Genomic DNA, 17,858 nt, shown 5'->3' on the forward strand with positions numbered 1-17,858 from the left:
TACATATATATGCATATATATATATATATATATATATATATATATATATATATATATACATAATATATATATCCCCCGGATTCACGAATCCTCCGTGTAAGACTTAATAACTTAATAAGTCTTACTCGGAGGCTGCAGTTGAAAGGTATGACGTCAGTGTGCCATGAATTAACATGAGGGCATGCTGACTCAACCGTAAGTCTTACATGGACCGTTTAGGAAAGCAGGGGACGTGTCCGACTGCCGAGCAGTCTAAATGTCCACGCCCCTGCAAGGGTTGGAAAAGTAAAATGAAAACACACAAGCGCGAGTCCACTCAAATGTCCTTGCACCCAACACCACACTCCCTGACATTGTAAAACCCATCACCGTTATAAAAAGTAAAACATTAATTTTATTTTTTTTAAATTCCCGAAATAGCTGCCCGTATTTGCGCGTGTGTGCGTGGGTGTGCCCATTGCTTAGCTGCAGTTAGCAATTCAGACATGGAAGAGCATAAGAAAGAATGTTTATGCAAAGCACACTAAGTAGCAATAGCATAATGGTAGAGCGTTTGCACAAAGAGGAGGCATTCACAGTTCGAGTCCCACCACTCCCCTTCTTATTTATGTTTTAAATCAGTATATGAAATAATACCTGACATATATGATTAAAATATTAGTAAAAAGCAGTGAAATGGCTTATGTATCAGTGAAGAAAATATATATTTTTAAAGGATCCTGATATATAATTGCCCGCAGTTAAGCAGCGCTTTACCCAGCGCAATAGAGTTGCCCATAGTTAAATAGCACTTTACCCAGTGCAATAGAGTTGCCCATAGTTAAATAGCACGTTACCCAGTGCAATACAGTTGCCCATAGTTAAATTATGCTTTAACCAGCGCAATCTGTTTGTGCGGACGTGCACGTCGCACCAACTAGGGCACCGTAGGGCAACGTGGAGCAACAAAGAGCAAAGTTGCTTAAACACAGCCACACCCCCTAGCCTGTCTGGACAGTATTAAAATAAAATCAATGACAAGGTTCGAACCCAGGACTCTGTGCACCATAATCAAAGTGCTGAACCACTAAGCCATGACAGCTTAGGAGAAACAGCCACTGTTAACATACATATACTTAGAAATGGTAGATTAACCATTACTAAGCAGGTCTGCAGTCAGCCGAGAATTTTCAAAAATGGCCAATCACAAAAAAGTGTGGGATATGCGGCATATATAAGCCCCATAGGCAGGAATACTCGCCATAACTGATTGTAGCTCACATCTGCAGTTAGAATGGCTGGTGCTGGAGAGGGTACACACTTCTGAGTGCAATGTTGGGGCATCAGGGAGTCAAAATACATGGTTTGGCTCCTTGTCCACTGTCATGAGTCAAGACTCCTGCAGGGCCAGTTCCAAGGGATGGAGTACAAGGCAGAGGCTTGGAACCAGTTAGCTCATGACCTCACCAGTGCCACAGGCATTCCTCGGACTGGTGAGCAGGTCCATCACCACCATGCAGACCTGAAGAGATGGAAGCAGGACCGCCTGAACCAATGGATACAGGAGGCCCGTGGGATGCAAGATGCCCCACAACTGAGTAGGTAGCCATGGAATGCAGTATGTAAGAATTGATAATTGATTCTGTATAATGGATAGGTATGTCTCAATATCCCTTCATTTACTTCACAGCTGCAGGTGACCATGCTGTGAATCAGCAAGCCTATGCAGATAGGCTGCTAAGGCTGCACCACCAGGCAGGTTAGTGATTATTCTGCATGTATTGTTATATAAAATATGGGAGAGAGCATGAAAGAAAGTGTTGTAGTCCAATAATACAGCCATAAAATGCCCTGAATAAGTCCTCTGCATGTACTGTCATATAAAAAAGTCAGAGAGCCAGAAAAAAAGAGTGTAGTAACCCATTAAGAAAGGTAAAATATGTCTGGAATAATATCTCTGCAGGTACTGTCATATAAAATAAGTGAGCGAGCCTGAAAAAGAGTGTTCTAACCTATTAATAAAGGTATAATATGTCTTGAATATGTCTTCCATATGCACTATTATATCAAATAAAGGAGCGAGCCTGTGGAAAAGTGTGTAATGTAATTAATAAAGGTATAAAACCCGGAGTGTGTCTGTGTCACTTACTTTGAAATGTTGTTGTACCCTTGCATTATACAAATAGTACTGTTTTAATAAGTGCTGGCAACCCAGAGTTGTGCAGTCCCATCTAAAGTGGGTGATGGAAGTGCTAGTAGCTGTGAAGCATATATACAGTCCTCAACAGTCACTTACTGGCTGGCATGCATAAGTAAATCTGGCACACGAGTAGCATGTTAATTTGTTCCCCAGAAATGTGAGTGTGCTTCAAGAAATGCAGGGTTCTGTACAAATTGAAGTGAAAATGTCATGTGAAAACATCCAGATATGTAGATAAAGAAATATAAATGAAATCAAGAAATATGTAGCAGTAACATCTGCATCATGGACAGTTAGTATGTCAGATATAGGTCAGGTATATATTGAACTAGCCAAACCCATTACACAACCTAATGCATGTTGGCAAGTGTAATAATACATGTAGGGGATATACACTTGCAGTCACTAGGAATGTAGTGTAGACTAAAAGTACTTATAAGATGTTAATTGAGGTTTCTTTCTACACCCTACTGTATGTGCATAAACCATGCAATTCCACACCTCAATGGGTATGTGTAATCTCAAATATTTGTTGGGACATATGTCCTATTGTTCTATAAATATTTGCATTCACTTTGATGCATGTGCCCTGTTCAAACACCACAATCATGGTGGCCTGTTGCTACCAATCATCCCTGCATGCTGTTGGAATATCCACTGTCGTTCAATATATGCATGTGTTATGCTTGCTGTTCAACTGTTGGAACCTTGGTGTGTTGGGTTAATGGGAATATTACTGCATGCTGTTACAACTAATCTGGAATGCTGTTGTTTATGTTGTAATTAAACACACCTAATCACAGAATGTATGGGAAGGCCGGTCCCAGCGGACCCACCTGTCCCTCCTCAGCTGGCGAGTGCACCTGGCACCAGCAGGTCCGGTGCCCAGCCCAGTCTCCCCTCCTCTGTTGGTCCTGTGCCACCTTCGGGTGGAAGCATTGCAGGGTATGGGGCTCGTCCCCCCCAGTGCAAGCATGGGCGGAGAAGGGCCACCTGTCACCCTTCGAAGGTTCCAGGCTGTGGTGCGTAGGGAGATCCAGAGTTCAGTCGCTGATCCCCTATGCCAGCTCAAGGCGAGAGTGGCTCATCTCAAGGGTGAGCCTGCCCATCCTATGCAGCTCCCAGCACAGCCACCCTCGGGGCTGTGAAGGTGCAGTGGTGACTGCCCATGGGTGGGGATCTCAGTTCCACTGTTACCATCTGTGGGCTCATGGGCTTGCGATTTCCAAACATCCGTCCCCGTCAATTGTGTTCACCCACCCCATGTGTCATACACCACCCCTGTATGCATCTTGTTTGTCTTGTCTGTTAACCTCCCCAACCTACCTCCCCAAACATACCTACTTCCTCTACCTCACTTTCCACTCTCACCTGAAAAAAAAAAAAAAGGGCAATCTGTACCCACAAAAAAATTACGCCCCATACATAGCTGCCTATTTTGCACACATGTCCACTGGACATGTAAACTGATAATTATAATTGGCAGTACAACAAACTTTGTTGTCCTCACCCCTCTCCCAGTGGTGGAAGGTTTCAAATATCACTCCAAATTTATTGCATATGCACAGCTGTTGCTGGTAAAGAAATGGGCAGCTATGGACCTTCCCTACACCCATCCTGCACATCCCGAGCTTGTTTACCTACTGTCTGTCCCTCTTTGTGACCCCTTTTTAACCACTTTCCTATCTCCCCATTTTCTTTTCTTTAAAAGAAATTAGCGTGGGGGTTAGCGGGAGTAAGCACTTTTAAGCAGTAGTAAGCAGGTTTAAGCGAGTGTGTGCATGTGTGCGCTTAGCTAAGCGTCGCTAAGCATCGCACAAACCCGCGCAAACCCTCTTACAACTGCTTAAATGTGCCTTAGTCACTCTATGTCAGGGCCCTTGTTCTGCTCAGCAGCAAAACAAAAAACATCTGCCAGTCTCGAACCCCAGACCATTGACACAATAGACTGCATGAATTACCACTAAGCCACAGCAGATATACAAATAACTTGGTGCTGAAATAAATATATCATGCATTACAATGAGGGAATGTAAATGGAAATTAGGAATGGCATAACACAATTCCTGTTCTGTTGGCCTTTACCAGCAGTTGTTGTGGAATTGCATGACATGACTGTGAAAAGAGAACCAGCCATTCTAGCAGGGAATAATGTTACAGTAGCACCTTACAAACACCACACAGTATCAGACCAGGATAAACACTGGCAAAGTTGAATAGGGCAGAGGCCAGACTCCCAAACTGTGACTGCTTTACAGGGATGTCCCTGATTTGTAAACAAATGTTAGCTGTGCCTCTTTGAATTACTCTGAAAAGTACTAACATTAGGCAGAAAAGTGGGGAATCACACTTAATGAATAATGTCAATAGGTGAGAGTAGACACTGCTTGCACATCAGAAAAGGTGTAGTAATACATATGCTCTGATTCCCAAGAAAGTCCCAACTGCAATATGTCTGTAATATATTGCAGGTGTATCTCACTTATATGTACCTTTCACTGAGGCCGTTCAAATATATACCTGAGAGTATCTGAGGCCTGGCAGAGGCAGAAACACACAGGCATATCAGCATTCCTGCTGTTACACACTCTGCAAATAGCTTTGGAAGGAGTTCCACAAGCATGCCCTTATGTAGGAGTACAACACAGAAATATCACAGGATGTAGCCATGTACTGCTAGCAACCAACTGTGACAATGCCATTGTGCCAGTGCTGAAAAGACTGGTGTGGTGCACAGACAAAGAATAATAGGCTAACCTCTAGCTACCATCTGGATATGTCCACAGGTGGGAGCTACGCAGACAACTTGCCTTGATAGACTAACAGGTACACAGCAACCCTGTATGTTCAGCAAGATAAACCTCACACGATAATAAAAAATGCTCTTTGCAGTTCTGCACCCCTACCCAAAGGTACGACATACCTGTGTATTCAGGCAAAAACAAGGGTGTAGGTAGGCATACTCAGTACTGAAATATGTCCAGTTGTGTTGAGCAGCCTGTGCTAATGTCAACACAAACAAACCACAAACTGTTCAGAAGTGTAACTTAATAATTACAGTATAGCAGTACACAAACAGTGCATGTGCCACAGGAATACATTGCAATAACCACATTTGTATGGTAGTTAATTGTCTAATTCAGAAAGAAAGTACATACTCCCATGTATCCTGTGTTAGCATTTGGAGGGGTGAGTACATGTCTACACTGAGAAGTGTGTACTGGAAGCAGCAACATTCAGGTTTGAGTACAACATGCATATCACTGGCTACAACCCTAGCTTCAGATAAGAGACATATACCAACCTTCTGACTGACACAACGGTGTCCAGAGCAAACAAGCATGGGCCCCACCTTGGAAAGCTGAAAGGGCTATGCCTACCTAACCTAGCATTTTATAGCAGTGGGCTGCAATCACAGTGAGTACTGCAATCACCACACAGCAGGCTGCATGCAATTACTGAATGGTGGGCAGCAATTGGTGCAGAGGCTGTCACATGCACATGTGCAGATACCAAGAAAAGCAGGCTGTACCTGCTGTCCACACATGCAATAATATTGCAGGAACAGGGAGATAGAGAGCAAGAGCGAGAGAGAAATAGACACAGACAGAGACACAGAGAAAAGAGACAGAAACAGACAGAAACCGATACAGAAGCAGACAGAGAAACCCAAAATAAACAACCAAAATAAAAAAAAAACAACAAAACAGTAACAACAGATGGAGCAGGGAAAACAAAGGTAAGGTATGTAACTCATATGTATGTGCCGGCATGTAGTAGATGTTCCTGAAGAGGACTCTACACACTGCAAATCATCCATATGTGGCAGCAGTACATATCTATCTGTATCTGCACATGTGCATAGGGCAAGGGACATACTGCAACTGTTAGTGAAGGGTGGACACATATATGTCGTTGAAGGTTGTTATGTGCATATATCTATGTAGGTCATAGTGTGAGGCATAGAAAACAGCATGCAGTGCTGATATATGTCATGTAGTGGTTAAACACTGTAGGACTCTTTTGTCAGATCTGCTGTGTTACAGCCAGTGAGGCCTGCTAAAGCTACATGGCTGAGGACACCAAAATGCATTCTGCACAACACTGTGCAATATAATCACATAACTGTACATCCCACAACTGTCACATAAGTGATATCCCCACCATGAAAGGTGGACTGTACATGTGTCTATATGTACATCCATATGTACAGCAATGGATGTGTACATGTATGTATATATATATATATATATATATATATATATATATATATATATATATATATATATATATATATATATATATAGAGAGAGAGAGAGAGAGAGAGACATGGGGTCATATGTACTGCAACAGGTGTGTGGTGACCAAGGCATGGACTGTAGACAAGTGCCGATACTGCAGTGCCATTCCTCCTTTCCAAAACACTGTACCCATTAACTACCACATAGGTAGAAATCTACCTAACACTGAAGGTGTGATAAGGGAACATGGGACACAGGTGGACAGTAGCCTCCCCTTTGATAAAGACAGTGCCACACTAGACTTGTAATCTGTCTATGTGGTATGTGTCATGACAACAGGTGTGTCATGTAGGGATATATAGGTCAGTGTTCCCCTCTACTCATCACAATGTCCTGTGTGGTATGTACCTCACATGACAACTACAGCAAGTGGAAAGGCCACAGACATACCTCACAAAGGGTAATACTGGCCTCAAACAGATGCCCTATGCAGACTGACTCACAAAACCACAGCTAGACTGTATTGCATACCGCCCACACAGAGGTGACCTCTGCTGGACATACAGAGGTATGTCAGACCCATAGCTGTGTGACAACCACCATGGCAACATATCACAATCCCTCCGGCCTACATGCTCTAGGGCCCTAAACCTCATCAGCTCACTAAACAGCACATGCTGGAGGGATAGGTTCCTATCTCAGAGATATGCCATACTCTGGAATAGACCACCTAGCAATAACAAACTAGGCTCCTCATTAGCAGTTGTCATAAATACCCCTGATGATTGTTTGGGAGATTGGTAATACACCACAGGAATCCCCTCTGTGGTTCTGGTTGACAGGGGCAAGTGAAATCAAAGTACATGTGTGGCAAAGGCCAGGGTAGCATATGGCTAGGCTGCTGTAGGCCCTAGGGCCAATAGCATCTCACCTACCTATGACACTATGCACTCACACATGTACTCAATGCAATACCTGCTATGTGAGGTTGAATAAGTGTAACGCTGAATGTGTGCAAGGTCTGTAAAGGTGTGATAGCATAGTGTGAAGTTGTATCTGACATGGTAGTGTCTATCCTAGCTGTGAGGCCAGCAAAAGATGTGTATGTTATTGTTAGGCAGACATAGTACTATGCCATATGATGTGACGTAGTTCCTTGTTGATGACTGTGGTGTCCCATTGTAGGCTAAAGCAATACATGTATGCTTAGTGAGTGGTACTGCTGGTGAATCCGACTCCCAAATGAACTGTAGTACTACCTGAAGCTGTAGGCCTAAACAGCACAGTATGGTGTGTGTTCACATTGCTTGGAAACACTGTCTTGTGTGTTTCCTGTAGTCTGCACAGAGGACATAACTCAGGCATAAGGGTTTGTAAGTAGTGGCACACAGTACTGTATGGTATACAGGTAAAGCTCATCTGTGTTGGCATACAGTGGTGTGTTGCATGTTTGTCTGATGTGTGTGTAATTATGCCTGTACCATGGCCGCAATCATATGTGTGTTACAGGGTATACATGTGTATCTAGCAACATATATACTCTGTTACAGCAGTATGCCACCTATATTAACAACTGTGCACATATGTTAGGCAGGGCTGTGGCATCAATGACTAGGGTGGTTTACTGGTACTACTGTAACCATACTTTACGTTCATTGCAATGGATGGCATCTTTGTTTGTGCATTAGCATGATATATACCCCTGTGGCGAGGTTGTGCATTGTGTCACAAACAGTGTGCCGGGTACTGTTGTATAGTGGTTTGATATATAGAGTGTGCCAGGCACTATTAGTCAGTTGTGGCCTGAGAACCAATACGTGGTATTGTATGTGTGTATCCTCTGACAGACAAACGGATGGTATATATGGCAGTGAAGTGATATTTGTGGTTAAGGGTGTAAAGTGTGCCACAGGACTCACTCACACATATTGTTCATTTCTCTTTCAGCCTGATGGCCCACCAATGTAACCCTTCTTACACAGCAGAGGAGGAAGAGGTGATCCAGCAAAGCCTGGTGCAGCACTACACACTGTTGTTTTCCAGAAGCAGCCAGCACCAGCATGAGCGGACTGCACTGTGGCAAGATCTTGTTCATCGGGTAAATGACATAGGCATGCATAACTGGACATATGAGCAGGTACACCATCACTGCAGTGATTTAATTAGACATGTCCAGCGGAGTGCATCTGATATCCAGAGACAACAGCTTGCCACAGGTGGTGGGGTGGCCATTCATCCCCCCTCACCAGAGTGGAGGAGCTGCTCCTAAGCATGGTGGCTCCTGGACAACAACAGCAACTCCCACACACATGTGTCATCATGGAGGCCGGAGCCACCCAGCATGTTCACATGGAGCGTGCAGGTAACATGCCCTATCTGTAGACTACAGTTACCTGTATTGTTAGATTATGTCTACGTGAGATGTGTACTGTGTGTTTAGCAGTTGTGCTGCCTAGTGTTGTGCAATACTGATATTTGGAATATTATCTGTACACCTGTGACTGTCGACTGTTGTTCTACTGTAGTTTAGCAAACCCACAGTAGCAATGCCACAGTTGTGGCCACTGATGAACTCTCTCATATTCTCATAGGTCCCTCTGGTGTGACAGCAGGGCAGATGATCCATGCTGGTGAGTGTGGTATAACTGCAATGTTGGTAATGAAATGTGCATGTCATAGGTGAGGTGTAGGCCATGTACACGTAACACACATACGCATAATGCATGCCGTGCATGTTTGCTGTAAGACGTTGCACAGCTCAGTAATGTCAGTAGCTGCCTCAATGACATGCAATACACAGAGCATCAGACACAGTTGTGGCAACACCATACTGCACATTGGATAGGCATAGTTGCTACAGCTGTACACAACATAACACGTTTATCATACGCAGTACACCTCAACATGCTACATATGGCATTACCACACACCTGCTGTAAGGTCACACTTCAGTATCCCACATGTCATCCACACACACATGATAAACCTCAGGGGTAGAGGCCTATCATGGGGCTGTGCAACACTCTTCAACACATAACACAGTCATGTTAGGCAATGCTCCCTATTGGGCACCCACACACCCATGTACAAAGTGGCTGTGTAATTGTGAACGTAGCCACGGCACTGCAGTCCAGGTACAGCATGCTAGGCGGTGGTCTGTCACACATTAGTAGCCATGAGTGACCACATGATGCATGATGATGATGATGGCTCATGGTACTACACCCCATCCAGTTACAGTGACCACAGTACTACACATAGCAGTCATTGCTTTGCACCTCAATGTTGTGTGTGTGCAAACATATGCACCTATACACAATATGCACAGCATGTTGTGTGTGTGCTTACATATGCCAGTATACACAATATGCATAGCAGTCGCCATCTGTACAAAGTGACACATATATGTCCTGGAATGCTATTGGGTGTATAGGTCACATGACACACATTGGGTATGTGTGGTGTTTAATGTTGTAGTCATGTAGCATGCCATGTTATGGCTGGCACTGACATATCTGCAATGTTGAGCATTTGGATTCCTTCACATCTACATGCACCACTCATCCTGTGTGTGTACACAGCATGCATGTGCTACACCTGTGCCCAGTATTATCTGCTATGGACACAGACACTGTAATCAGACATGGAAATCTATGTGTCACACAGATAACACATGCAGCCATGGTATGTATACCTGTGAGTGATGTTGCATAGGACATTGCAGAGCTGATAATACTTGCACAGCAATGTTGTGTCCATGTACACATTGTGTTCCAGGGTGTAGCCAATCACTGTACAACTACACACATGCATCAAAGCCATGTATACTGTCATGAAATAGGGCTGTCTACACTCACACTGCATGGTCTTGAGCAACACATATTCTGCATGCTGGCACTTGTGAGGTGACTGTTTGCCTTGTGATACTGTCACCCACCTTCACCCACTATTGAGTATGTGTTGGATTGCTGGTGTGTGTGTGTATCTGCTGTAGTGAGAAGTGAATTTGTGTGCATGTGTTCATGTGTGCATGTGTGCATGTGTTCATGTGTGCATGTGTGCATGTGCATGTGTGCATGTGTGCATGTGTGCTAACATCATATACAGGTTGTAAAGTGTGTTTCCTGTCTTACTCTCACAGGTGCTGAGTTTGGGGTGGCTGAATGCAGCAGGGAACCTGAAGTCACTGCCACAAATAGTGGAGATGATGAGACATGTATTGTGGCACAGGCAGGTTTGACAGGGTCTGTCGTTGGTCTGCCAATCGACAGTACACAGCATTCAACCCCATCTATGCACACACTCATACTGCCAATACATCCCTCATCACCAATGGCCTTAGCCGAGGGACAGCATACAGTTGGCATTGACCAGGATACTGTGGTACCCATGGCACTTGCATCCCCTCACAGCAGCCATACCCGGATTCCTGGAATAGTACCACATAGGCGGATGTCCAGGGGTTCTCGGGGGAACACCGCTGGTCATATTGCCCCTGGCAGATGTGCCCTCACAGGTCTTACAACCACGAGTATGTTCCGGGCTGTAATACAGGCACAGGCACGTATGGAATGGTACACTAGACAGGGACTAAGGGCGCAGAGGGCCCATTACACCGCTATCATTGACAGCATCCGTGACCTTGCCGGTGCCATCCGGAAGTACACCGAGGTCATTGATAGACATTGGGGGGAGACATTAGATGCCCTCCACAATGTGTTTTCCATGAGCCAGGACCATGCGGGACAGGTGAGACATCGACACGGATGCATGCCATCAACATCTGGCAGTCATTGCGGACAGCCCACAGATCACAGCCACTCCTGTAGTGGCAGTACCAGCCCCAGCAATGCTGGGGCTGGCCTGTCGATTAATCGTCCTACTAGATCACGTGCACGTGGCTCTGGCCAGTCCCAGCAGGGACATGGGTCCACTCGACATACCTCTTCTCTGATGATAGTACCCAGTCAGGGTTGGTACCCGATACTGTCCGTAGCACCCCTACCAGGCACAGGTACTGTGTCCGTGGCCGGAGACAGTGATCTGTACAGCCTGGCAGTTACAGTCTGTGGCTGTCCCACAACCTCCCGTATATGGAAACCACATGGTGGAGCTGTGTGCATGCAGACACACACACATTAACCAAACAGCTAGGGCTCACACATACACACCCACATTACATCAGCATTAGCCCATGCTATACTGTTGTCCTTCACACACACACACGCACACACAGACATGTCGATTGGATGGGTCAATGTCGGGCTCTGGCAAACCAACAACACACCCTGTGCATATGATGACACCTGTGCCACCTCCTGTCATCTGTAACATTGATGCAGGAACAGGCTAACATGGTGCTGATGCTCAGGGTGACATTATAGCAGTGTAGCAATATTAGCAAGATGTCAACAGGAAAGTGTAATGATATCCTTGTAGGTATATCTGAGCAAGCATGATGCAGCAAAGCTCTGATTGTCAATGTAGCATTGTTTACACCAGTGTTAGGTCTGAGTATGTATCGTCCGGCCATGTGCCACTTGGCTGAAGTGTAGAGTGTTGCCAGCATGTGTTAGTGAGTGGACAGTACGTGTGTGATGTGTGCAGTACAGATTAGCAGGTGTACATCTGTGAACATGGTGGGTGCGCACTGTCTGCATGTACGTGCATAGTGGACACGTGGGACATGTGACATACCCTGTTTTACACATTAACGTCTCACAGTATCTCTCGATGGCCAGTATGCATTCTACTACAGATATGTACTAACATGGGTACACATGTGTATATGACATGGGTTGACACTATGCTGTGGGTGATACTGTTAATATCTGTCAATGTTTTGCATTCTGGTAGTATACACAACCTCAACAGCATGACTATAACCAATCATTAGATGATGTCCTGACAACTGACACACAGTTGTAGGGAACACAGTAACAGTGGGATCCTTCTGGTACTATACTATAACAGTAACCAGTGGTATTGACCGCCACCCGTTCCTAGGACCACACCTGTTTGGTATATAGGCCTCTTAGGTACATGCAAACACACTAGGGATATGTCCATCCACATCTGGAAATGCATGCATTGGCCTACAATGCATTATCTGGATGGGACACATATCCTACACAAGGGTATCATACAGACAGATACCTGTTGTCCGACACATGCTGTATTGCACTAAGCCGACTATGGCATAGTCATCCACATTTACTATATATACTATCCCGACAGTACCACATAGCTGGTAGCCCCCAACATGTATGTTGGGTACCAATGTGTATCCAAAGCCACGTGTTATGTCATCTGTCCCTTGGTATCCACATATCCAGAGGTATTGTTGAGTCCCTCGGTGCATCACATAAGACATTAGGGGCCTGAATGCATATCCACAAGGCTGTTGTACACCTATAATGACTGTCCATTATTGCCAGTCGTTGTTGTGTATGAACATGTCTGACATATACCCCAGGCATGTACCCTCACTCACACTACTCTATAGTAACTGTCATGGGTGTGTGTGGCACAGATGACCTTTGACACAGATCACTACAGTGGCCGGCCTTGTCACATACATACATAAGTGACATACGATCTGAGAAGCAGCGGAACAATCTGTCAAAGAAAACAAATGTATTCATGTAGTATGCAGGCTTCACACCTATGTACTAATTGAGGTCACATGTACATATATTTATTTGCCACACAGATACCTGATGTGTGCAATGCACATACTGTTTTAATCCTGATATGTCATATCATAGTAAAGCAAAACCCACACTGCATTAACCAACAGTGTTACACACGCACACTCAGCAATTGTAGGTTTCAAACCCCTACCAAACTATGTTATGATACTAGAGCGACACGCATTAACATGGCACACTATAGGCTTGATTGGGTTACTTGTTTTCTCCTGCTGTATTTGTAGGATACTGACATCATCAGACTTTCCAAAGAGGAATGTACCTCTTGTAAAGTGTTTTCCCAATCTCCAAAAAGGGCACTCTTCGCAAAGGAAATAATACACATACAGCAATTGCAGGATTCAAACCCCTACCCAACTAGGTTACGATACTAGAAAGATACATATTAACACGGTGTGCTATATGCTTTACTGGGTGATTTGCCTTCTCCTGCTATATTTGTAGGATGGTGACATCATCAGACTTTCCAAAGAGGAATGTACCTCTTGTAATGTGTTTTCCAAGTCTCCAAAAAGGGCACTCCTCTCAAAAGAAATTACACACATACACACTCAGCAATTGCAGGTTTTAAACCCCTACCTAATTATGTTATGGTATCAGAGAGATACACATTAACACGGCGCGCTATATGCTTTATTGTGTGATTTGTTTTCTCCTGCTATATTTTTAGGATACTGATATCATCAGACGTTCCAAAGAGGAATGTACCTCCTGTAATGTGTTTTCCCAGTCTCCAAAAAGGGCACTCCTCTCAAAAGAAATCACACACATACACACTCAGCAATTGCAGGTTTTAAACCCCTACCTAATTATGTTATTATATCAGAGAGATACACATTAACACAGCGCGCTATATGCTTTATTGTGTGATTTGTTTTCTCCTGCTATATTTGTAGGATACTGATATCATCAGACTTTCCAAAGAGGAATGTACCTCCTGTAATGTGTTTTCCCAGTCTCCAAAAAGGGCACTCCTCTTACAGGAAATCACAGACATAAACACTCAACAATTGCAGGTTTCAAACCCCTACCTAACTATGATATGACACTAGAGAGATTTGCATTAACACGTTGCACGATATGCTTTACTGGGTGATTTGTTTTCTCCTGCTATATTTGTAGGATACTGACATCATCAAACTTTCCAAAGAGGAATGTACCTCTTGTAATGTGTTTTCCCAGTCTCCAAAATGGAACTCTTCTCAAAAGAAATCACACACAGTCATCAATTGCAGGATACAAACCCCTACTTAACAATGTTATAATACAAGAGAGATACGCATTACCACGGCATACTATATACTTTACTGGGTGATTTTATTTGTAGGATAGTGACATCATCAGACTTTCCAAAGAGGAATGTACCTCTTGTAATGTGTTTTCCCAGTCTCCAAAAAGGGCACTCCACTCAAAGGAAATCACACACATTCAGCAATTGCAGGATTCAAACCCTTGCCTAACTATGTTATGATATTAGAGAAATACACATTAACACAACGTGCTATATGCCTTACTGGGTGGTTTCTTTTCTCCTGCTATATTTGTAGGATGCTGACATCATTAGACTGGACATGGTAATGTGTGTACACTTTGTTTTATGCAATCCCAGGAATGAGCCATGTGGGTCGGCAGGTGTCAACAGCTTGAACAGGACCACATAATTCTTAACTTGCGTTATTTATCTGTGGACAAATTGACATTCCTTCATATGTCAACACATATTTATGCACAGATTGTTGGTTTTGTAGATACGACATGTATCTGGGATGTTGATAAAGGGCTATTCAAAGTCTATGTGAGACATGTGTAGCTCCATTCATTGATGTATGTCCTGGGTGGCTGCCTTGCAAACAGTCTAGCATGTTTGGGAACCATGATCTGCATATGAACATACCACAGTTGGTAGGGTTGTGTGTTTGTCAGCTTCCAATAGCTCTGTTTATGACTTCAACCATGATGGACTCCATGGCCTTGCAAATCAGACTTCATAGGCTTACTGGACTATACTTCCCATGGTGTGTTGTGCACCAACACTTGTGGGGAGAGCCATATGTTGCTGTAACACATTCAATGGTTCCAGATCCTGTGGAGAGGGTGAGGCTCAACAGACTGTTCAGGTGCAGGGTCTGTTTGTTCTGTAGTTCATTCATGACACATATAGGGAAACAATGTAATTCAATTGTTGCCATGCTTTCGGCTTTGGGGGGAGCTGTTCACCCATGCTACATGTGATATCTCCAGGTATGATGATAGGGACTTTCGTCAGTGGGAGGTAGGTATGTATATATGGGCCTGTCTGACAGGATGTTGGCATTGTCAGTCAGGTACAGTTGGCCCTGACTCAGGACATATATGAGTGTATATTGCTATTTATGACATAGCTGAAGGAGGTGTCATGATTCCGTCTGGACTCCTTCGCAGCTACTCTTTACAAAACACCAACAAACCTGAGCACTAAGCCCTGTTATACTCTTTTACACACTTAACACCCTACTGATCCTTTGTGATCAGTCTACAGAGTATGTCATCATAATATCCTGGCATGTCTAGGGATCGGTTTTGTGTGTACTCTCCAGTCCAGTTGGTGAATATTGAGATTTTGACACAATGTCACAACTGCCTCATGTACACAGACAACCCTCTCCTCCTCCCAACAAACTCAGATATATGTGAGAGATGCAACTATATAGACATACAGGAGGGAGGCTGAGCTCTCTCGACCCATGACTGGCACAGTCTATCAGGTGGTGAAGGTAACCACACACACCACATATCAGTCTCACATAAACATATAGCGACAGCAATCAAACCACATTATTACACATAAACATACATGGAGGCTATAAATAAACTCTGTCTAAGCAGCAGAGACCTCCAAAGCGGACACACAAACAACTGCTACCCCACTACAATACCCACATATCACATAGTTCACAATGTCAGTGTGCCACACAGTCACTGCCCTTTGGGCTAAGCAACACACCTAATACACTTGTAATAGGTGACACTTATTGTCAAATACACTGATGTCCCACTCACCAAGCCGAACAAGGGGATGGTCACTTTGAGCTGTCTGTCGGGTGCCAGGATCCGCCACATAGCACATGCACTCAGGTCACTCCACAGCAAGTACAGAAATGGCTCCATCATTGTCCATGCTGGGGCGTAAAACCTCAGACGTTCCTCCCTGGACCACATGACATGATACATAGAGGAACTCTCTGATCATGTAGGCCAGGCCAGTATGACCCTGGCCTTGTGTAGCATCTTACACTCACCAAGTATGATGTCACAGTATACAGACAAACTTCTTACGTTTAACAGTTGGCTAACATATTGCTGTCATTCAAAGGGGATCCAGTGTCTGTCAGCCTGGGGTGACTTGCTCGACATGCCATGTAGCTTCGCTATGGACAGCTTGCACCTGTCACCCTTGGACTTTCGAATACTGGCTAAGGCTCTTGCTACCACCATAGTGCCTTTTTTAAGCAGGGCTCAAAAGACAAACCCACCTCCATAGACATTACAGAGTAAATGAAACTAAGGGTAATGCTGCTCAACACCAGATGTGTTACCCTCAAATTGCGCCCACTCAGGACTCTCCTCACTAACAGATGCCTGGTTCAGGCTGACAAATGCACACCAGCACTACCAGGTTATGTTTCATACCATGCTTTCTGACCACAAGACTCAGAACGGACAACACAAATAGGGGGAGTATCCATATACATCACAGATACACACATCTCCGGGTTAGTAGCACTGCATGAAGCATCACAGACCATACATATGCAACTAACATTGTGCAAAACTGCCTTTCAGTTTGTTGCCTGCTACAGACCACCCTCCCAAACTCAGGAACCACACTCGGCTTTCCTGGGAACAATGGAGAATATAAAGGTCTCCCCAAACACCATTATATTGGGTGACTTCAAATACCCAAACATTGACTGGGGATACTACTCAACCCCAACACCCTCGCCCAACAGTTGCTACTATTTGTAAACACATATGTTATGGCACAACCGGTCACCACACCCACAAGAGAGGAAAACATATTGGACCTGATCATCACCAACATGGGGACTCTATGTTCCACACCAGCGATATACCCCTCATTGGTAAGGTCAGAACATACAGTTATCTCACTGGACATCCATATCCCGTCCCCACACCCATCCTGGGTAATCCTGGTGAACTTCTCATAAGCAAATGCCTCACTTCTCCAAAGCAAGGTGGTATCCTTCAGAGACCCTGGGACAGTGGTAAATATGGCTCAGACTGCTGAATCCTTTACATACACATTCTATGGAAACCTAGTGGACTGCATGGATTGTGCTATCCCAAATAACAACAAGACTCACTCCTCCAATGGCAGGGGACCTGTCTGCTAGACCCTGGCCATTAATAAGCTATACAACGAAAGGAGGAAGCTACTACATGATAGAGCACAATCCTAGACAGGGAAGGCATCTGTGATCTGTACTAGCAGACAGCTACGATCACTCATGAATTTATCTAAGGCCCGCTTCTAACGGACAATTGCACCAGACACATAGGACAATCACAAAGCCTTCTTCAGTTATGTCAGGAACCTGGGTGGACACTCACTGATATGCTGTGAGTTACTGCATACTGACTAAACATACCCTGAACCCACTGACATTGCCAACATCCTGGCAAACAGGTTCAGTGCAGATGTCTCCCCTCCAACCCCCCTAAGGAGCA

Source organism: Protopterus annectens, chromosome 1.part1 (assembly GCF_019279795.1).
Source record: "Protopterus annectens isolate FY-2018-M chromosome 1.part1, PAN1.0, whole genome shotgun sequence".
NCBI classification, from domain to species: Eukaryota; Metazoa; Chordata; order Ceratodontiformes; family Protopteridae; genus Protopterus; species Protopterus annectens.